This window comes from Nipponia nippon, unplaced genomic scaffold (genome assembly GCF_047370975.1).
Source record: "Nipponia nippon isolate SJK-2023a ecotype South Korea unplaced genomic scaffold, ASM4737097v1 scaffold_13, whole genome shotgun sequence".
In the NCBI taxonomy this organism is placed as follows: Eukaryota; Metazoa; Chordata; class Aves; order Pelecaniformes; family Threskiornithidae; genus Nipponia; species Nipponia nippon.
This window is the reverse complement of record NW_028262324.1, coordinates 6,405,924-6,428,206: the sequence shown is the minus strand read 5'-3', so window position 1 is coordinate 6,428,206 and position 22,283 is coordinate 6,405,924. Positions and strand designations below refer to the sequence as shown.

Sequence of the window (22,283 nt, the reverse complement as noted above, 5' to 3'; positions counted from 1 at the left end):
GGTACTTGTAGTCCTACGGGGGCAGACACAGCTTTGAGCAAAGCCGTGGGCTCTCCCTCGCCGTACCCCAGCCACCTCGCAGGTCACTGGCATGTGCCCCATGGAGAGGTGTGACCAAACGCCTTCTCATCTCCTACACTAAATCTGCGCAAGGATGCTGCAGCACGGACAGCGTGAGCTGCGAAATGCCCGCCGGTGTTTAGCCTGCCAGGAGCTCCACATCGGGTGTCCTGAGCAAGGTTTTCTAAAGTAGCCAAGTGAGGAGTTAATGAACAACTCGAAGTCCAGAGCTTCCCAAATGACGCTCTGAACATCCCTGGAAGCTGCAACGCCCACGTTCTTTTGTCATCATTGATATGGGAAACCGTAAGAAACAGCAAACCCCCTCACACTGGGAAAAAAGTCAGAGGAGACAGGAGTGGCTCAGGATTCACTCCCATGTGCCAAGGGTTACTGGTGTGTTTTTAAGCACCAGGCCAAAGTTTGAGGAAATTTACTCTACACTAAACTTAAATATGCTAAAAAGGAAATTTGGCCCCAAAATTATTTGGTCCTATGGTGACTGTAAAATGGGATTTAAAATGTGTTTATATTAGTGATCTGGAGAAGAGCTTGGGAGGGACGCAGAGGGATAGAGCCAGCACAGTTCACAGCACCCAGCAAACCACCCTGCTCACTGCTCCAACTTCTTATTTGCCAAAAAGGAAGAGAAAAGCAATTTCCTTCTTTTCCTCTTTTGCAGCCCTGTGACTGGAGTCTCCACATAGCCCCAGTGGGGCTCCCTGGCATCCAGGGAATCAGCTGTATTCTGCACCGTAGGAAGGCTCTGTCAATATTATGGTTATTACTGATACAGACACCCACACCCACAAACACTACTGCCACCCTACATACATCCAGCCAAGCAGCCAGATGGTTTTGAGCCAGGCCGTGGTCTGAGAGCCAGTAACATACAGCTCTGGGAAATCCCCAAGAAGACCGAATGCAGCAAGTGTCCACTGTTCTCTGTCTCATGGGCTGTTCCAGTTTCCCAGCTGTAATTGGTGCTGGTTTTGCAAACTGGGCCACACCTGAACCTGTCAGGCTGCCTACGAACGCACCACAGACTCAAAGCGCGGTAGCTGCCCATCTGGCTGTGTGATGATAGAACTGCTGGTAGTGGTGGAATCTCCATCTCCTCCTCTTCTGGCACCAATGAGCTTGTGATGTTTCTAGCAAGCACACAACCTAGGTGATACCTCTAGAGCACAGCCCTCCAGGAGCTCTCTGTGACATCCTCAGCAGAAGTACTTGGCTGGAGCAACTGTACTCCAGTGCTGTAACTGGAGAGAGGACGGGAATTCCCAGCCTCTTAGCCCACTTGTGTAAAGCTGGGAAGATCCAGAGCACATCTCTTCTTATAAATCTTGGAAAACGTCCAGTTGTGGTTTCCCCATCCCTGATGTTGACACATTTTGTTGGGCCTTGTAATACAGCAGTTGGACTCGGTCTTAACTGAGTCAGATGGATCCCACTTTTACCCTAAGTCCATTAGCAGAACATTTTAGTCCCTCCCCCTCCTCTTCCAACTTCCAGTTGAAGTTCCTAAAAATCTGGGTATCTGCTTTTCTTTGTAAGACCAAGGAAAAAAAAAAAAAAAGGCTTGGAAGAAGTTTCAGAAGTTGTCCTGAACAAGGACATTCATGCCTCCCGCGGGCACACATCTTGCATTAGGGGTCAAATATAAGACTCAGAGTCAAGAGCTGTTAAGGGTTTGATCCTACCACTACTTTTATATGTGACCAAAACCAATTAATTTTACCTCTTTATCTATAACTTTTCTCATCTGGAAAATTGGCTACTAAAGATAATCCAAGCCCATACATTTTCTGATATCAAATTTGCTGACAATCATGCCGTACTCTCAGATAGAAGGGTGAGTTTATTAGCGTTATCTTGTCACTCAATAAAATAAAATTATTGAAATGTTTTTTCTCTTCCAAACATAAATTTCTACCACCATTTACGAGAACAGAGGCAATACATCAGGACAGGTCATGAAGCTCCAGTGCCCTATAGCATCCCCACAGCCATGTGCGACACGAATATGTGAACTTGGGCTATTACGCAGACACACCATCTACTTTCCCAGCTCATTGCACAGACTGTCTCCATTCCAGAGCGCTGAACCACATCTCAGCTGCTGGAAGAAGTCACCCTAGGACACTGCCAGGAGGAGGTGCGGTGGCGCAGGGCTGAGCATCTCTGCCCACTCTGTGCCCTGCTATTTGCCCTTCTCTTGTGCAAAGGGTACAGTTTGCTGAAGAGCACAGCAGAGTAATGCTGGGCAGCTGTAATTCTGTGCAGGGACCCCAGCATTTATGGTATACGGCATATAGACACAGCTTTACTAGGTAAATGACACAGTTAAACAAGGTAAATCAACAATGAGGGAGAGGATGAGAAAATTATATTGACTGTAATGTTTACAAACACTCGTCACCTTCCGACTCGCTGATGAATTGGTAATTTTTTTGCTGGAAGAAAAGCTCCTTCTTGCTTTAAAGAAAGCTATTTGATGAGGCACAAGGGAGACAATTAAAGATTTAATTCAGTTTGACCTGCTCTGTCATTACAGCTCTTTGTTTCCCCATCTCTTTCTTTCACTCTGACCTTTAGGATGTGGTACTTCGTAGGTTGCTTTTATTATTTTTTTTTGACCAGGTCAGATCAAACAGATCCTGTTTCCCAAAGATAACATGAATGCGGAATATTAATGCAGACCTCCCCTATTGTGTCCCTTTGCCTCGCTCCCCCCTTCCCCCAATTTCCCCCGCACCCCACATGCCTCCCCCTGCCTGCAAGCTCATTTGCACAAAAGCACACCGAGTCCCCACTCAGCAGCCCACCTTGAACAAAACACTCCAGGACTCTTGAAACAGCAGAAGTGCTAATCAAGCAGGGCCCTGTGCTGTGTGCTTCTGCAGTGGTTGCCTGGCATAGAAATGGGCTGTCTGGCCGCAGCTATGAGGTAACGTCTGGCTTTTTTGCCAAGCTGCAGAACTAGTCAGACACTCCCTGGAACAACATTTCTTCAGGAAAAAAAAAAAAAAAAAAAAAAAAGAAAAGTTAGGCAAGAAATGATCTTCCAGAAACTTCCTTGCATCTTTCTGTGTGTAGGTTTTTTTTTTTCCTGTGTGGTTTTTTTTTTTTAAAGTTATATAACCAAATTACTTAGAATGCAATGGGTTTCATCAGCTGATTTTGGGCAGTAATCTTATGAAACTGATTTCTCACACTTACTAGGCAAACTGGAAATTTGGAAGGGGGAAAGAACACACACACACAAAATATATACACACACAGATGTACCCCACTCTTTTTCCTGCAACACTGTCTAGATCTATCAGCTATTTTTGGATGCAAACCGAAATAGAGCAATACAAATTCAAGCAAGGTAGAGCTAACCTGCATCTGCAGCATCTTTTTTGCAGCGCCACCGATTAATCTAATTAACCAGTTAGAGGAATTTTTTCTTACACTGCAGCAGCCCTTCTCTTTCCCTTATAAATTCCTTATTTACTGAGGTTGCGTAGTATTTTCGATTCAGTGTATTCTGCTTTTTATAATATCACTGACAGCTTGAATTTTTTTCCTGAAGGACAGAAAATCTGTAGTTCATTTTTCTGCAGTGAAGGCTGAGAAATAATCTGAAGAGATATGGCTGTTCCTTTGGAGTTTCAAGCTGTGGCTAACAAAACCTCTTATATTTAAATACATGTATTTATGTATCAGTCAAAAATGTAGACTTGTCCCTAGGTGACACCCTTCAAAGAGTTAATTCCTGAGAAGCAGCAGCCTTGAAAAGGTGCAAGAAGGAATGTCTTGTCCTCAGGGTAGGACCAGCCAATGAAGCCGGGTGCCGGTGATGTAATGCTTCAAACCTGGTGCATCATTGGTTCCGGAGATATTAGACTTGATATGATTTTGGAGAGTTTGGTGAGAGGAGTTTTTGCAGAAGTGCCTGTAAATTTCCCTGCACCAAGGACATTTCACTTCAATCCTCTAGTGTTCTTCAGCCGGGGCACGTCTAGCTGGTAGAAGTTTGCTCTAATGATAATACTTCTGTCTTGTGTCTTCTTGGTACTGTTTAGCTGTTCTGTATCGTGCTATCTGGGAGGCATTTCTCTGAAGTCAGACTGTGCTGGAATTACTTCTCCAGCCTGCCCATGAAATTGAAATGAATTTTTAATAAAAAGCAGTTGTTTTTTCTCTGACTCACCTCTGAACTCTTAATTGTTTCAGGCACCAACTTCCATTCCCCCAGCTTCTATTACCTTCCCAGGTTTTCATCTGCCCAGTCTTTTTTCTTTAGCTGATTACTTCATGAGGAGATGGCTGATGATGTCTTAAACGAACCTCTCCAGTCTGGGCTTGCTTTGGAGGAATCTGCTTAAACCACCATAATGTCAGTCAGCTCAGGAACATGTCGCCTTTTGCCCGCCAAGGTCTCAGGCTGCAGGACTTGCAGGAATGCAGCTGCAGCTGCAGTCCCTGAAGCTGCTTGGTCGCTCCAGTGCACTAAGTTTGTTTGAACTTCAGCCATGATTCAGTCACAGAATCCTCTGAGATTCTCATCCCTTTCTCTCATCCCCCCTAAATGAAATAAAGAGTCTCACAAAACCTACAGGGACAATTAAAGCCTTTCTCAACCAGGGAAGAGGAAACGGGACCTGCAGAAGATGTTCACAGGCTGTCTTCCACGGGTCCCCTGGAGATGCAGGCACTGGCGATGCTGAGGTCAAGGCAGCAGCACAGGAAGCCCAATCCAGCCCACAAATCTCTGGAAGCTCTGAGCTGTGCAGTTTCCCGTACTTCCCCTGGGCACCCTGCGGAGCCCTGCCAGTTGCCAGAGGCCAAAGATCACACAAGCGCCGTGGAGAGTAGAGCTGTTCCAAGATACAAACGACTTAGCACTTCTGAGGTTTGTTTCTTTTCCAAACAAGAACCTAAAATCCTGAAATTCCCTGAAAACTATGGGTAAATACGATTTTTGCTCAGGTTTTTAATTTTATTTCAGTAAAACCAAAATGTATGTTTTGATGCAGACTTTTGAAAAGACATAGAAAAAGATATGATTTACTATAAAGAAAATTAAAAGTGAAAAAATTCATTCCAGAAATGGACCTTTTCCTATCACCTCCCATTTTTGTCTGAAATAAAATAAAAATTTCAGTGAAACTGGGTCAGGTTAGTGGCATGTTTGAATAGCTATACACATCTTCCCTACGCCAAACTACCTCCACTTCTTCTGATAAGGAGAGCACAAAGATGGACCGAAGCAAACTTTGCACATCCTCTCCTTGTGCTGTACAGTCTAAGTTACTTCTACACATAGATTATCCACGGCATAATACTGTTGTCTTTGTCTGTGTAACACAGTCTTAAAAACCTTTCAGAGAATGAGACCCAAAAGTAACCTAACTCTCCTAATAAGCAGAAAGCTTTTCCTAATATCCAATCTAAATCTTTTTTTCTGCAAATTAAGCTGATTTCTTCTTAAGCTGATGTCCTACCTCCAGTGGAGAAGGCAAATAACTAACCATCACCCTCTTTAAAGCAACCTTCTCTATAGTACTAGGTTATTATCATGCCCTTCCTTAATCTTTTTTCCCCAGATGAAACCAATCCAGTTCTTTCAATCTTTTCTTCTCACTCATGGTATCTAAATTTCAAATAGTTCCTGTTATCCCTTCCCTGGGATTTTGTTTCTATTTTTTGGAAAGTTTCCAAAACTGGACCTAGTACGTTGTGCTCCTCACCAACATATTGCTGCATCCTCCCATGCTGCTCATCAACAGAGGCAAGGAGAGCAGTGATTTCTTCTCTGAACATGGGCCAATAAAAGCTAGGGAGGGGAATGTCATCCATGTAGGTCTCCTGCTTTGTGACATTTTGTTGAAAAAGTGTCCATGTTTGAGATGCTTTATGCAAAGAAAAAAACAGTCACATGTTACACCTCCTCAGCTTCCCAGAGGAGTAACGATGCACAGTGTACCCTGAAGGAAATACTTCTGTTAACTTTGCCCAGTGTTTCCACAACTCAGCACTTCGCTGCGCTTCCCCTGTGTTACCAGCTACCTATTCATTTGTACTGACTTTCCAGTGCGGTGAGGGCAGAATATCTCTTAAATGTTGATCAGATTATTGTCATTACACGGTAAAGAAAGGAGGGATTTAGTAGCAACCCATTGAAACATATGGGAAATGAGGACCACAGCTGAGCGCTATTCCGGTGCAGTGCATACTGTGGTTGTGTGAAGCGTTACCACTTAATTGTGTTCTTCTGAATGCATGGGATGCGGTCCGTCCTTGGTCATCCTTCTCAGCTGAAACCTGTATTTGTCATCTGTATTCAGCTGGTAGAAATTTGTTGCCACCAGAGAACAATGACTTCTGATTTCTTTCTCTGCTCTATTGAGCAAAATGAGGTTTTGTTTGCTACCTTGATGGAAACAGTGCATCGTTTCACTACTACCTAAGCAGAGGTGTTAAGATGAAGCTGCTGTACAATCATACAAGATTGAATCTAAAAAGCCCCACTGTGTTATTTGTTTTAACACTGTGTTTATGGATTTTGACAATGAAGCTTGTGACGTTAGAAGGTAATGGCAATGAAATCCATATTCTGTGATTCTACAGTTATCTTTCCAAGCAACAGCAAGAATACCTTTTCTCTTCCAGACCTTTCTAGCTCTTAAAGAGACATTTTGTGTTGGCTTTGGAAAATTACTGTTGCAACAAATAATGTCGTGTGCTGAAGCCCCTGCCCTCCCTGCACACACTCTATGCAGAGAATGCAGCTATGGCTGTGCAGGATGTTTGCTGTGTGGTTTATAGAAATGCATCTCACTTGTGACTTCAGCTAGCCAAGCTTCTCAACATTGCTGTAATAACAATGACAGCTGTGTTCGGAGGGGTTTTTGTGCTGCTTTGCTATAGAGAATCTTTCCGTTTACTTCAGGCAGTTTGAGAAAGAGCCTTTGGTCTAGCAAATACCTTCTGCAGCACAGGCGTTCATATAAGCCAGCCAGCAAACCACAGGGAATATACATGAACATAGGGAATAAAAGTGAATTGGGAATTTGAAAATATGACTGTTTCCAAATACCCTTCTGATGTGACAGGGAAATCCAGTAGACAACTCAAAATGCACTACCAAGCACTTGTTCTTCTACAGCGTATTTGGAAAGCCACGCAAACCAACCAGGCAAAAACGTCAGCCTGCTCACAACTACTCTCCAGCCTTGTCCCCAAAGCGCCTTATGTAGGTGCTTAAAAAGTATCTGCAGATGAGTTGCTGCAGGATGACAGGCAAACCCTTTCTGCGACAGCCCCTGGAGCCCGGGCACTCAGCCTCCCAGCCGGGCCGATCCGATGAACCGTTCCTGCTCCTCCAGGCGCAGGCCGGCCCCAAGTGCGCTGCCCAGGCAAATCAAATCACCCACTCATGCCAGTGACTCCTGTAGGAGGACACCCCAATTTAAGATGTTTAGATATTTTACTGCCACTGTGTTTCTTTACAAATTGCTTGCATTTGAGAGCAGAAAAATTCCACTCCACAGGACATAAAGTGTCAATTTAAGTGTTAATTATATTTTCATATCAGAACATAAACTCCAGTTTGTAAGAACATGAGTGTCCTTAAAATACGCCGTAATAAAAAATAGAAAACAGCTAGTGTTCTTGAATCAATTTTCACATTTATAACTTTAAAGAATAGTTCCCCTTTTCTATCTCATTTTGTCAACTCTATGGCTTTGTGCTTGCCTTGCCATTTCATCAAAAATATGTCAGTCTGTAATTTGCAGTGTTTCTTTCAATTAAAAACAAAATGGCCCAAAATAACAACAGCAACAAAAACCCCAGAAGCAAAGTCTCAACAATGTGGGCATGGTAATTTGAAAGAATATGTATAATTTATTTTATCAACTATAGAGAAAACTGCAAAGATTCAAACTGGAATTGTGAAGATAATATCCTTGTATTGCTACTAATGGCTGCTGTCTGTGGCATATACATGACTTCTAATCTTCACAGCTCATTCACATCATAAATGAAACACGAATAATCCTGTCGAAGATACTGTAGATATCACATTTATCATAATATCTGAGGGCTTTCTTTGGAATTACAGAAATTGGACCTTACATATATATGATTTACTTTATTTATTGCATTGCAAAATTTTAAATCTTTCCAAGGTCATTATGCTAATGGGAAGCACAAGGTTAAAAGATGCTGACTACAGGCTTTGCAGAACCTTTCCGATACCTTCTAAGCACTCATTTCTAATTCCTAAAACTACTGACTTCTTATTTTTAAGCTTCTCCAAACTCCTGCAAATCCCAGGAGCCTATAGCAGTCTTCCAAACCTCTAGCAGTACATTTACTTTCTTCTGAGTTAACTACTAGACCTAATTAAACAACACTGTCTCATCTGAGTGGATGATATTCTTACAGTCTGAATACAAATTAAAATTCCAGTTCTGTTAACATTCAGGTCAGTTAATCAGAATAAACCTCTTTAAAAACTAGAAGACTAAAGTGATTTCAAAGTCAATCATACTCTTAACTCATTTTTAAGGATGTCGTTTGTAATATTCTCTATTGGTTCCCTTTAAATAATAAAAAAAGAGCTCAGTTCTCAGATCAGCTTAATTCAATGAAAGAAAAATAGGGAATTTTACATGAAGGGTTGCTAAAGAGCTTCAGTTTCCAAAGGGCAGGCATGCAGTTCTGCATGTTGAAAATTGCACAGACAGTTGCCAAAACAGCATGTGCAAATTAGACATTGTTCACATAATGAACTTGTTAGAAGCCTAATTCAAGATTTGCATGTGGAAATCCGAATGTGGAGCTACATTATTCCTTGTGAATGCAGATGTGTCTATTAGCCTGTGTATTTTAGCAGATGTTATTTTGAAAACAAGATCCCAAGTCCTCACAGTACAGAAATTAATAACTAGAGATTGCAATTTCATGGAGAGCTTGTCTCTTACATAGGACATGATACTAGACAATCAGAAATGTTGAGTTTTCATCTCACAACAGATTTTCTGCGTGAGCTTAGGGAAATTACATTACTTTTACCTACTTTGTTTACCTATCAGTGAAATGGCTTTAATACTCCTTATCTGCCATCACACGCGCACTGTCAGACTCAATTAGTGTTTGTAATTCTCTTTAAGCTCTGCAAATGATCGCATGTTTTGGAACAGACTTAAAACTTGAATTGTTTAACCCAACCATTTTCTTACTGCAAATGCTAATCACTTGGCAATAATTTTCTAGTGTTAAAGAGGGGGAAAAAGAACGAGAAGGAAACAGACACAGATCCAGGTATACTGGCGAACTCTGAGGTAGGCTGGGCCTTCATAATTGCAGTTGGCACTTTGGTGAATAAGTAGGCTTTAGATGAGGTTGTACAGAAGCTGCACTTTCATCCACCAAACAAGAAAACGCTGCATTTGGTTCGGTGTGGTTGGGATCATATCCCTCCCACTAATCCCTTAAAATGATGAGTTCCAAAATGTGCATGCCACGGGTGCTTGGTTTTGGGCTTGGCTGCAATGATGACAAATGCAAGGCTTTGCTTAGCATTCAGTTTGCATATTGCTAAAATACATATACCTTGCTGCCCAGGTTTTAGGCCCTGTAATCACTCTTCTGAAAGTGCAGTGCTATTTTCAGCTTTATCTTCATTTTATTCTCATTGAAAATAATTGCTGTGATTTAGAGACAGTCTAATGCCCTGTCGTTATCTCCAAATCTCTAGTAGTATGCTGGCATCCAGTACTGAACCTAAAAGCTGCATAGATTTTCAAGTTGCAGCATGTTAATCTCCTTCAGTATGTAGCATGATCTCTCTAATTGAAAAGATGAATGCAGCCAGGTTTTATATGTACTTTTTCTATGTTTGCATTTGAAGTCCAGTAAATGCTGAGAAAGCTAAAAAAAACCAAAACACAACCCACCACCACAAAACCAAAATAAAATTGATGCAAGTATCGGTTTTTAATTCAATAACCACATACAATTTGGCCTGCCCCAGTGTGCTGTCTCCATAAAAACTGGAGGTAAGTTATTCAAATCACCTTGTAGGGAAAGAAATTTGCATTCAGGAAGAATGGAGTATAAGGCTAGTGAAATCTTGACTTCGTCTAAGACATTAGCAAACCTTTTGTTGACTTCATTAAGAATAAGATATCACTGCTGGACGGTTTCTGCCTTAACCTGTTTATACTGACACAGGAGGTGTAAAGCAAGATGCTAAGACTGACTCAACTCTGATTGAAAATTAACACAGATCTTAATTTCTGACTGGGCAGTCAGCAAGAAAAACAAGAGGAAAACGTATTTTACAAGAAAATCCATAGGACGTACTTTGTGTCCATCACTAATTTATTTATTCCTTGTACCTGTTAAGTAGGCCTATGCCTTCTCGTCTCTCCCCTTCACAGAAGCTGTCTTCTGAAGGATATGTCAAGAAAGTACAGCCTAACCCTTCCTACGAGAAGCATCACAGTTTCTTGCACAAGTAATCTGGCACAATGCAGCCACCAGTAATGACTCTGTAGTATGTCAGGCCTATTTTGTGGAATACCCTGAGGTGTCTGTGTATGTCCCACTGACTTCTGGTTCTCAAATCCAGCCAGGGAGGAAACTTTCCCAAGAAACCTAGTATAAGCAGAAAAAGAAAAAGGCTATGATACGGATTCAGAATATTTGCTACACATCACACATTCATGTGGTTTCACTTACTCTGCTCCTACTCTTGCTTTCAGCTGGTTGGCAGTACCCAAGGGTGTGGTTTGCGTGTGAGATTAGACAGGTTGAGAGGCAGGCTTTTATCATTGTTCCTGCAGTGCATGTGATTTTTTTTATGTGTTCCTACTTGTAATTTTATCACTTGGTTATTATTTCACAGTGGTTTTTATTGCACTTTTTACTACAGGAGTCTTGTGGGTATTGGCGTTAGCAATTGTAGAGCAAACTTCTGTCGCTGTAGCCTGCCTGTGAAAAAGAGGTGTTTAGGTGGCCAGCGGAAGTTGGTATTTTCCGTCTGTGAAGTCTGTACATTGTGATGAAACCTCAAAAGATGCCTGGTGTCATTTACTCAAAAAGCCCTCTGCGTTATTGTTTCATGCACATCCTGAAGAAGTTTCTAACACTGTGCAGCCCAAGCAGAAGGCGAGTGCTTGAAAGAGCTTATAGGGAGGTTGGTTCTACTATCCAAATTGGGTCACTCATTCCTAATTATTTATAACCTCTGTCTGTGGCGTATTGCACAGCGTGATGAGTACTCTCAAACGGGAAACTTCTTGGACATCAGACTTCTGCTGTTTTCTCTCACAAGGAATCCCTAAGCAGATTGCCCCTTGGGCACACAAGAACTGCCGCTCTTCTGCTGGGCCTCAGGGCAAGTCAGCACCGTGGACGTGCTCCCTCCTGACCTCCAGCCAGCCTCAAGAATGACATTTGTAGGCTCCTTGTATAGCTCCCGATAATGAGGGCTCCCTCATTACAAAGCCTAATTATCAGAGTGTGATTGTAGAGGACACAACCTTAACATACAGGCTTTCATAACCCTTTTCTTTACCCAGTTTATCTGGATGCTTCACCAAGTTGGAACTGGCAGCATGCAGCTAACATCCTCGCTGAGCATTTTCCTTCAGTCTCACACTAGCAGTCAGTTGGAATCAGTTTGATGAACCGGTGGGTCAGCAGGAGAGAAACATGGCATATTAGTCTTTAAGCTTCTTAGATAAAATGTCCCAGTGAACTCTGGCAAAAAGAAGAATCAGAGTGGGACCCTGCAGTTAGGGAAGGGGAATTAATGGACATTTGCTGGTTTTATTTTAAGGAAATCAATGGACTTGCTGGAGACTGGGTGATGGAACACACAGCTGGTGGAATGGACAGCCAAAGATCACTATTTTCCTTTTAAGCAAATCAATGTGTTAATTGGGATTCTGGTGGGATTCTGAAGCTGCTAATGGAGGTGGGGGCCAGTGGAGGATCATTAGTCTTTATTCTAAGCAGTACAGTTAGTTAATTGGGGTGTGATTGTGTTGTTGAAAGAGAGAACAGGCAAAGAATGAAAAGTGATTTTTAAAAGCTGTCACTTTAAACTTTCCCTAATGAAATGAATTTATTAAAAAAGCTAAGGGAGGGTATAATTTGTTACTCCTTCAGGTCTTTGAACTTGGGGAGATCTTCATTTTGATGATACCATTCTCTTTTTTAACGCAAGTTTTTCCAGCTTTCCAACCAAGCTGAGAGAGAAATTAAGTCATCCTTGGAAAGTTACTATTTATCAGGGCCTTATGAAGTTGGTGGCAACGTTTCATCAGGTCAGATGAGATCAGGTCTTCTCCAGACACCCATAGGAATATAGACACAACTCCATGCTTTATTTCAACTTGGAATTTTTTATGGTTGCCTGGGTGAAGATGCACAGTTTCACATAAATATTAGGGCTGTCCCTCAAAGCCGATTTTCTGCCTAATTCACAGTTATCCCATTATCCCACATTATGAAAATGTCCAGGATAGATTGTGCACTAAAACCTAGATTTTGCAGAAAATTGGGACAGTATACGTGGGCCACCTTTGCACATGCAAGGAGTTGCTTGTGTACAATATGGACCAAAAGAGATAGAATCAAACATTTATTAGACTTTCATATTAATTATAATTTCATGTCAACTTCTCTGGAATTTTACTTTGCAAACAGCCATACCATGCTGCATGAATTTATTTGCCTAACTTCTAAAGATCCAGCCCACAGTTTTAGGACATAGAAAATTTCTGCTTGTAATTTCACCCCTAGCTTATCTGACTGCGCGAAGCTCCAAGCCTGTCCGTGTTCAGACAGCTAAGTCAGTTAACTGAACAGCATAAAGACGGAGCAGATTCATTTCAGCCCTCAGTCTGCCTTCAAGTTACCAGCAGCTAGGAGTGGTGAAGAGCTGGTTTATTCTCAGTGAAAGAGAGAGAGAAAATTTCCCTTGGAGGGCAGGTGGAGGAACGGCTGTTTCTGTGGATGCACTAAAGGGTTTCTCATGAAGAGGAAGGAGTTATTTGCAAAATTGTACTGAAAAAATGTGGAAAAAACATTTTAGGGTAGATTCAAAAGGAAATCCTCCCCACCCCCTGTTTTATCCAAATGAAATGAATCATTTAGGATGAGTAAAATATGTCACTGGTTTGAAGTAAAAGGTATCATTTCACTTGTAAGCATTTGAAAAATAAAACCAGGTACATTTCTGAAAGGTGTACTGTTTCATGTAAAAATGTTGAAAGTGAACATTTTGACTTGCTTAAATTTTAAGAATGAAACAACTTGTTAAGTTGAACATGAATTCACAAAATGTTTCAGTTGACCCAAATCTGTTTTCTTCAGAGCATGATGTTTTATCAAAATAGATCTCCCAGTGCTAGCAATAAATCCCAGAACTGTTCTGTTCACCACACAGAATTAGGCTCAAGTTTTTCTTAAGCCACCTCTCTAAGCCCTGCTCAGAGGGCCTTTCTTTTAGTTGCAGGTCAGAGGTACATTACTGTGCAATCAACACTGGACTTCTCATGGATTCACAAGTTTTAGACCAGCTCTTCTTTTCCCACTCAAGCATGTAGTATCCACGTTTACCATAATGTGATTCCCTAATCGTCTTGCTGAATGTTGAAAGGAAAGCCGGCAGACTTTCTGGTGTTGCTAAAAGCCCTCAGGCCAGGCTGGCAGATAACAGCCCTCTTATTTATTTGTCTAAATAAGCATATAGCATGATGGATAAGCTGTCAAGGAAAAATCAAATCAGTGGGGACATAGCTTTAAGGGAATTACTCACTATCTCTCTGCCAGTTCTGCTGCACTTCTCTTAAAAAATATAAAAATTAACATGGTTGGTGGTGAGTGCCAGAAATTACATTTCAAGAGTAACAGTGATATTTTCTGTAGAACATTTCAGCTGGAAGGGTCCTGAACCATAGCATACAATAATCACAAAGATCATTTTAGAGAGGTATTTAGCCCAGAAGTGACAGAGAGTATGTATGTGAAACTGCAAATGACTCCATGTAGGTGATTGACAGGAGGTGAAAACAATTTAATTGTTCCAGATTTTCAACTATTTATATATATATTTATTTGTGTGTGTGAGTGTTTGAGAAGAAGGTATGGGGGTTTCTGAGAACCTGAAAGCTTTTAGCAAACTCATAAAGCCAGACACTGTAGGAAATTAACTTGATCCAAAAAAGAAAAGCTACTTTTAGAAATATAGCTCCATGTCTGGCCACAAAGTAATTAAGGTTCTTAAAGCTTTCCTGTCCAGATGAGTGACTGGCACAAAAATAATAATAACTATACAGTAATAACAGCAGTGACTTGTCACTGAAGGGAATAGGTAGCAGTAAACAACTTCCAGTAGAAGGGTCAAAGCAAAGGAGTGGTGGGAGTGTGTGGTACGGTAAGGGGTAGTCAGCGTGTGTGCCTCTGAGCGGGTGGGTGTTGGAGGAGATACAAGGGAGGAGAACAGAGACTTCTCAACAAAACAATGCAAAACATCTTGTCTTAGAGTTCAATTCATAAAAAGAATATAACTGAGTCATATTCTTTCCACTATTCAGTGTGTGTGTGTGACGTAAGATGCAGATTCCATGTGTGATTCATAGAGAAAAATGTCAGTTTTTCAAAAGCCTCCATGAGCCTAAGAGCTGGTTCAGGTCAGAATCCAGCCACTGCAGGGAAACTGGCTTTTCTACCTTGTCTTTCAATATCCAAAGGCAGAACCTGGGGACCTGGTACAGACAAGGGCATCCACCTCCTGCAGTTTGTTGAGCACTTTCCATTCTTTCTAGCATGAATGGAAGAAACTTGTCATATTACAGAACCAGATCTGCAAAACTCATCCAGTTCAACTGGAGTTTTCCATGAACACTGATGGGCATTGGACCAAGCCACAGAGGACAAAAAAGGGTTCAACTTTGAGCAAAACTCAACAAACTGCAGAACATCTTTTCCCAAACTTCTGCCAAATTTTTGATACCTCCATTTAGTGAGTACATGTGCCATGACTAACTTACAGTAGAAAATTCAGAGAAACTGTAAGTTGAAGTAAGGTGGCATCTACTGAAGGTCCAAAATGTGGGACTGAAAGTCCCTCAGTGTAAATTATTTCTGGACTGACACTCGCCTCAAACTGACTTGCAGTATAGTTACACTGCTTCCTTTTTGCACTGGAGTTAAGTGAAAACACACGAGCGATGCCTGCTTTCCTTGGATGGAGCATTTTGTTTAGCATTTTCATCAGTGTGTCCAATTGAGCAATCCCCTGCACCACCATGCAATTTGATGATTTAATACTTTCATGGGCTACCTTTGTTTGAGATGTCATAGCCCCAGATGAACACCCATTTGTTTTGAAAACCATGCCAGATCTCTAGCTTTGCTTTTTTTTCCTAATTGCACTGGCAAAAAGAAAGCAGAGCAAATTTCTCAGTGAAATAAATTTCAGGTTATTTCTAACTCTGAAGCTGATTAGAAAATACTCCTTTTCCTCAAGAAAATGTCAAAGAAAATGGAAATAGTTTTTCTTGTAGTCATATTTTCCATGCAAATATTAGTCTTTAAACACATGCACACATATATATGTTTGTTGATTTGAACATGTATTCTGTCTTCCCCTCTTCTCTATAAGCCAAACTTGGCATGATATTCCACAACAGCCCTACCCTGCTGGCATGGGGAAGTAGTTTATCAAAATAAGCAGTAAACAGCTACAAATTATGTTAAAAGGAAATTATAAAGTCACACAAACCCCACCACTTTGGCAGTTTTGCCCTCCAAAGTTACTTTTTAGGAAAGCTGCTAATAAGGCCATATACATTCATTCAGTGTAGAAGCTGGTTCAGAATGGAGAGATTCAAAAAAACCACACTGCGCAGAACATTCACAGTCCCGGCCTAGGGCTCTTGTTTTGGTGCATGTTTGAACATCTCTCTGAACGTTCAGAGGCCATGGAGGTAGGCTTGGAAGGTCCTCCTAAGTCATCAAGCCCATCTGCTGCTGCTGTAGATGATTACAAAAGGGTACATTCAAGAAACAGGGAGAGCAGTGCTGTGAGGCTGTTCTCCTTAGAAAGCTGGAGTTCATCTGACTGGAATCACCAAGCAAACCTTCCAGGGCCAGTTTACTTCAGCCACTGTGAAGGAAACTGTTTCAGGTTCAGTTCATGGACTGCATCTGTAAAGGGCACCCTGCGGAGCTCACAACCTGGAGAAGCTGATCCGCTGCATTACTTCTCTCTCCTTTTGTTTTTGGTCTTGCAGCTCTTGCTTGGTTATGATTCACCCTCACAGGAGGAAATGAAAGTGCAGTAACTGTTGACTTTTCAGTCAGGGAGACATACAGTTTATGGAGCGAAAACTCCAACAGGAACAGAAGTGGGCTGAACTATAAACTGATTTCAGATGGAATAAACAAAGGAACAAAATTATCAGCAGCTAAGAGCTCCAGTTTGTTGTTTGGCCATCACAGGGTTACAAGCCAAACAAGTGTTTATGTGAGACTGAGGGCATGGACTGCAATAAGAGCACATCTAAGAAAATACCCTGATGGTAAAAACTACTTGCATTTGTATTTCACTTCAGTTTGTGTCCAGGCATAATGAAGAAACCTCATCTCAAAAAGTGAAAAAGGAACTAAAACTTACAAAAGGGAGGCATGCTGCAATCTATGAAAGACCAGTAGAATACCAAAAGGGAACATGGCAAACTTTGAATGGGTGTGGGGCTTTTACCAGTGCCCTGAAATACTTCCACAGGTTTGTTTTTTTTTTTTTTTTTTTTGTTCTATCAACTTCAAATGGTGGATAGAGAATCAAACATTTTTTACTGTGTATTTCACTTCCCCAAACTTTCACCAAGTTCTGATAGAATTGTTAACTCACTATGTCCTCTCAGGTGTGAAGGCCACCACTATTAGTGTTTTGAGACGCCAAGGAACAAGAGGGCTGGAAGGCCAGCTTCCTTCATGTGAGGGTTACCAATTCAAAATAAGCCCAACAGGGATGAAAGATGCTTTCTCCATGATGGCTGGTTTGCATCAAGTCTACCTACAGCAAATACAGTGAGTAGGCTGTCTACGTGCACTTGCTAGACAGCAAGCTATAGTGAACCTGAGCAGACAAAACAGCACAAGATGAATCAAACAAAATCACCTGCTGAGTTGGGATCAGCAGTTTCTACAGCTCTAAAACGTACGGCCTCTGAGTGTTGAGATAAGGGAAGAGTAACTTCTTGGGTGCCATCAATATATATTTTATTCTTAAAAAGCAACGTAATGTTGCTATCAAACTGAAAGCTGCCCCACAGACCTATTGGAAATACCTGTACATGTTTAAATGCATCTAAAGCAAGGAGTGGTGAGTCCACATCTAATCTTGTCCAATTTTGACATTGGCATCCAAGTGATAGCCACCTTGTGGGGCTGACTGAATTGGGGAACGTTGCCTGCCCACACTCCTGAATTGCCCAAGGTGTCACAGCAGAGTAATGAGAGGCACTTGCTCTTATCCTTTATAAGCACAACCTTATGCGTTATTGTGTGTAACCCAGTAATGGCTACGGGCTCCAAGTGCATCCCATCGCTAGAGCCCACTGTTATTACAAACATGTTGCCTATCGCAAATTGCCAGTGTAGGCATGCACTAAAAGGAGTACCTGCTCTTACAGCTGCTAGTCTGTGTATAAACCCACTCATTCATCTCTCCCATGGAATTTAGGGGATGTTACAGTTTCTAATGTGCCCTCATGGCAACACGGTGAAGTATGAAAGCATTGTTTGCCCTGGTTTAGAGAAAGAGAACTGAAACATAAGAGGATAAAGTATCTGGCCGAGAGTCAGGTGGGAAGTCCCTGGCAGACCAAGGAACTGAACCCACTTCTTCCATCGCCTCCTCTGCTGTCTGACTTCTGGCCTGCTTCCTCATGCAGAGGCAGACTGTCCCCAAACCACCCTGCAGATCCCTGGCAGAACTGGGGGTGAGCTCAGGGGGCCAGCGTTCAGTTGGGTGCCCCTGCAAGTGAACAGCGCTGAACCTCCCAATCTCTGCCAAGGCAACAGGAAAGCACTGCCTGACTTAGGTTTGCTGCTTGCTAATTACAAATTGGAGAAGTGAAATAATACTCCTTTGCCCTTAGCATCTGATTTAGAGAGAGGAAGGTCATTAAAATCATGACTGCAGTAAATCAGCCACGAGCACAGCAAGAGATATCTGACATGAAAGTAAGCCAACAGCGGCCTACCCAGGTGGCTCCCACGTTAGTGCTGAGCTGTGGAGTCCTCCATAGTTTCAGACAATGCCAGAGGCACGTTTCGGCCTGGATGGTGAAGGTGAAGAGAAAGATGAGATTTGTACTAGAGTTAGGAATGGGATTCTGGGAGATACCTCTAGCAGGAGACTTGTAAGTGATACAGTAGAAGGTTAGCAGTTTAGGTGGGTTGAAAATATACTAGGACCCTTAATTTTTCTGAGCATCCCTGCCACTGCCCGCAGTTTCCTCTCCTTAACCTCACTTAATTCCCTGCCTCAGTGGGAGATACCACTCAGTTGCTGTCCACAACTTAGGAGCTGCACGAGAAGCTTTGATGTCCTGTGAATAATAGCCTTATACCATCATCTTGAAGATATGAGTAGTTTTCTTCTTTTAACCTACTCATTCAGAATAAAAAGGATAGTGGAAAAATCTTGTAGCTGTAGATCTACAAGTAGATCAGACAAAGTAACTCTCTATTCAGTTTGTATTTTGGAAAGTCCTCTCAGTAAAATTACCACATTGATTGTAGCTGTTTCAGAAAACCTGTGCAAATTCTATGAAAAAATACAGAATTAGTCATGGAAAAAAAATAATAAAAGAACTCTTTCAGGTCTAACTTGGCCTAAAATTTAGGCTTTGTAATAGTAAGCTTTAACAAAACTTGTATTTCCATGACATTTTGTTTTAAATTCCAGTGGGGAGGAGAGAGCAAATTTTGAACAAAGATTGTCTGTAGTCCTTGCTTTGTGGGGAAAGATGTGAAGCCTGAGAATCTTGCAGTGAGACTGACTTAAGGCCAGCCCGGGTGAACGCTGTCAGGAATTTCTGTTCATCTGAACATACGCTGCTTCCATGCTCTCTTCAGCAGCCTTGCGAGCAAACTGCTTAAAAGGCACTAATCACTGCTGACCCAGTAGAGCACAAAAGCCAAGAGCAAAAATTTCTCAGAGCTGGGTTCAAAGAGTTAATTGCTGTTGTCTGGGCACACTTGCCTGAACTCTGGTCATCTAAGGGCCTGGTTCTTGGGTGCAGTCCAAGTGGCCAAGAGCCAGGGTTCAAGCAGAACCTTGCTGAAGTCAATTGAGTCTGTACGAGTTCCACCTCGTCTGGGTGCCTATTTCAGGGTCATGAGCTCTTTTCCAGTAAGAGAATGGCCAGCAAAGAATTGCTTACATAAAATATTCAGAAAATAACTGGGTATAGTGAACAGATGTGAGAAAACTGAGTCCTGTCCTCCAAAACATCAGCTGAAAATCCTGAGAGGTTAATATTCAGCAACAACATCCCTTCCCCTTTGTGGGACCTGAGACAGAATTTTGCCAGCTCAGAGGGGATCTCCAGGCCCTATGTGGAAAGCAGGCATCGCCCATGTGCTGACCTGTAAACCAGGAGAGAGGGCTGGGAGGATTTTTTTTCCAGTGAGGGTGGATTTCTTTTCCTCAGATTGTTCACGTATCAGAAGTGTTTATGCATAAATGTGAATTTGTGGCAAAAAAGAAAAAAATCTAAGTATTTCAGCTGAACACCCAGCAACATGTGCACATAAGAATCATGCTGTGGGCCCTAACGCAGACGCCTGTGCTATCTTTCACTATAGCTCCCTTAGCTGGGCTACCTTTCCTATGCTCTGTATTGAAGCAATAAGAAGTGGTGAGTTACATATGGCGTGAGGAAGCTATAAATCTTGGGAGATAAAGTCAGGCTGATTGATACAATGAAATGGGAACACAAACCATAGGAACTACATCTCCCACCATGCATTGCATGTAGCGTGCCTTGGTTTGGGAGACTTACTTCTTCAAAGATCAACAAATGTTTTCCATAGTCCTTGCAGTCCTTGCAAAATATTTCGGTTAATCCAAAACCCATTTTTTGGTCCAAAAAAAGAAAAAAAAAAAGAGATTTTTCATTAAGTCCCAGATAGGACATTATTCCTACAGTCTAAGATGACAGCAGATACATTAGGAAAGCAATGCTGATATTGAAGATATAATGCAATACAATTTTATTTTATAGTGAATGGCAATTTGGCTTTTATGAAACTTCTGGTTATCTCCTACTTAATCAAACTGAGAATCTCATGGCAACAATTTGGGTAAGGCAGCTTAAGATTTTTTCACATAAAAAACATCCCTGCAGTTGAGTGCCCCAAAGGGCAACATCTTCACAAGCGTTCCCAAGAAATATATGCCCAAGGTATTCATTAGTAGTTTTACTTAACTTGAAGTGCCATTTAAAAAATATTTTCTAACATTTATTTGGCAGCAGCAGCAAGGGCTTCTGATAAGCGCCAGTGTCTCCATTGCACTGGGCAGAGTAGTGCCCCAGTGGAAGGCACAGCGTGGGCCCCAGCTTGGCATTTAGTTTAGTCTGGGGTTGGACCATCCAAAACCTGCTTGAACCTCATAAGAGAACATTTCAAGGACACTTTTAGGCAGACTTTTAATCACTAGGGGAAAAAACCCAAAGTATTTGAATTATTTATCCCTGACAGTGTATTTTTAGAGAGAAGAGGTTAAAATAAACTTTATCTGTAGGAAGCCTTAGCCTGATTGAAAACCTCTCCATATATTCGGAGTCCTGTTTAATAAGCCATCCAGACAGAGGGAGCATTCTTCTGTAAAGCCCGTTTGGCACAGAAGCTTGCAGCAAGAGCTGAGCAGGCAAATCCCACGGCAGGGGAGAGACAGCACTTTTTGACCCAAACAATGTCTAGACAGCCTGAAAACAGATAAATTAACAGGCAAGCAGCAGCGGCATCACACAGCAGCAAAGTGGTGGATATTTGTCACCTCAGTGATGGGTTAAATGAAGATTCAAGGCCCCGGTATAGTCTTTATGAAACACAATGTACTCCAGCTGTCTCCCTCCCTCCTCCTGAGCTATTTACTGTGTTAACAGCTCCATGCAGAAAGTTCACATTCACTGACATGGTACACGTTTCCCATCTTTTACAGACTGCCCTAATGAGGCAGCAGGATCAGAACAAATTAGTGACAGAATTCCCCCATCCCCTTGCTCACCGTGTAGGAACAAACATCCTTTCCTCCTTCCATCCCTGCAGAATCTGCGCTCGCCGTGGAATGCAGCGATTCATGGCAAATGAGCGGGGGGTTGTTCAGCCTAATGGTGTAACAATATTTTTTAATGCAATTCCTGCTTGAGGATGCTGTGTTCGCTTTACAGTCTGGCTCTCCTGTTTGAGAAAACACATGTTTTGCTATATATAGTGGGGCTTGAAAAATAACTTTTGCTACTAAAACAAGCACAAATAGTTTCAGATGACACTTTTGGTAGAGAAGATATGTGATTTCATTCACTGTGTTTACTGAAAATTATGCACACATAAATTACCTTAATGAGATGCAAACCTTGTCGTTTGCATTTAGTGCACCAGTAACAAAATTCTGGTAGCTGCAATGATAGTATATTTAACATACAGAAAATAAATAATTTGTTACATCAATGCTGTCAAAATGAAACAAGCCAAACTGTGATTAAAGCAGTTATCATTAAACCAGAGGCTGACTTCCAGAGCTGTTGTGAAAACAGCAAAAGAAGCAATTTTCCTAAGTGCATTTCAAGTGATTGAGTAAAAATTGAACTTATGGTAGACTTTGCTATAGAATACTACTTAAAGTGTTTGGATGATGATACTTCATAACACAGAAGCCTTCACGCAGTACAATTTTAATCCTTTTTTGTTGCTGAGCTTGAAAGCATATTAAAGATTGAGAGACTTTCTGTCTGTGAGACAGCCCCACCATTCTCAGATATGACAGCAAGGAAGTTTTGTCTGTGTGGGATTCCTTGTGTATGTAGAGGGATGGAAGGGAGAGAGGCAGAGCTTCTTATATCATGCAAGATGCATGTCTTGGCTCCTGCCAAGCAATATTCCGTGCATCTTCAGTATGGCAGAAGTTG

The 22,283-nt window shown here is 41.8% G+C and overlaps 1 long non-coding RNA gene across 8 annotated transcripts in view; it reads right to left on the bottom strand.

The window, feature by feature from the left end:
* LOC148056515 (uncharacterized) overlaps positions 1 to 22,283 on the bottom strand; it is a 201,353-nt gene that overhangs the window by 54,139 nt on the left and 124,931 nt on the right. For 4 of the 8 annotated variants that reach the window (XR_015703022.1, XR_015703017.1, XR_015703016.1 and 1 more), the window contains one exon: positions 21,383 to 21,555. This is a non-coding gene — a long non-coding RNA (uncharacterized LOC148056515). Of the gene's footprint in view, positions 1 to 2,917; positions 3,072 to 10,158; positions 10,720 to 11,691; positions 11,827 to 21,382; positions 21,556 to 22,283 lie in introns of those variants that run through there. The other 4 variants (XR_015703018.1, XR_015703019.1, XR_015703020.1 and 1 more) reach the window with 4 other exon arrangements.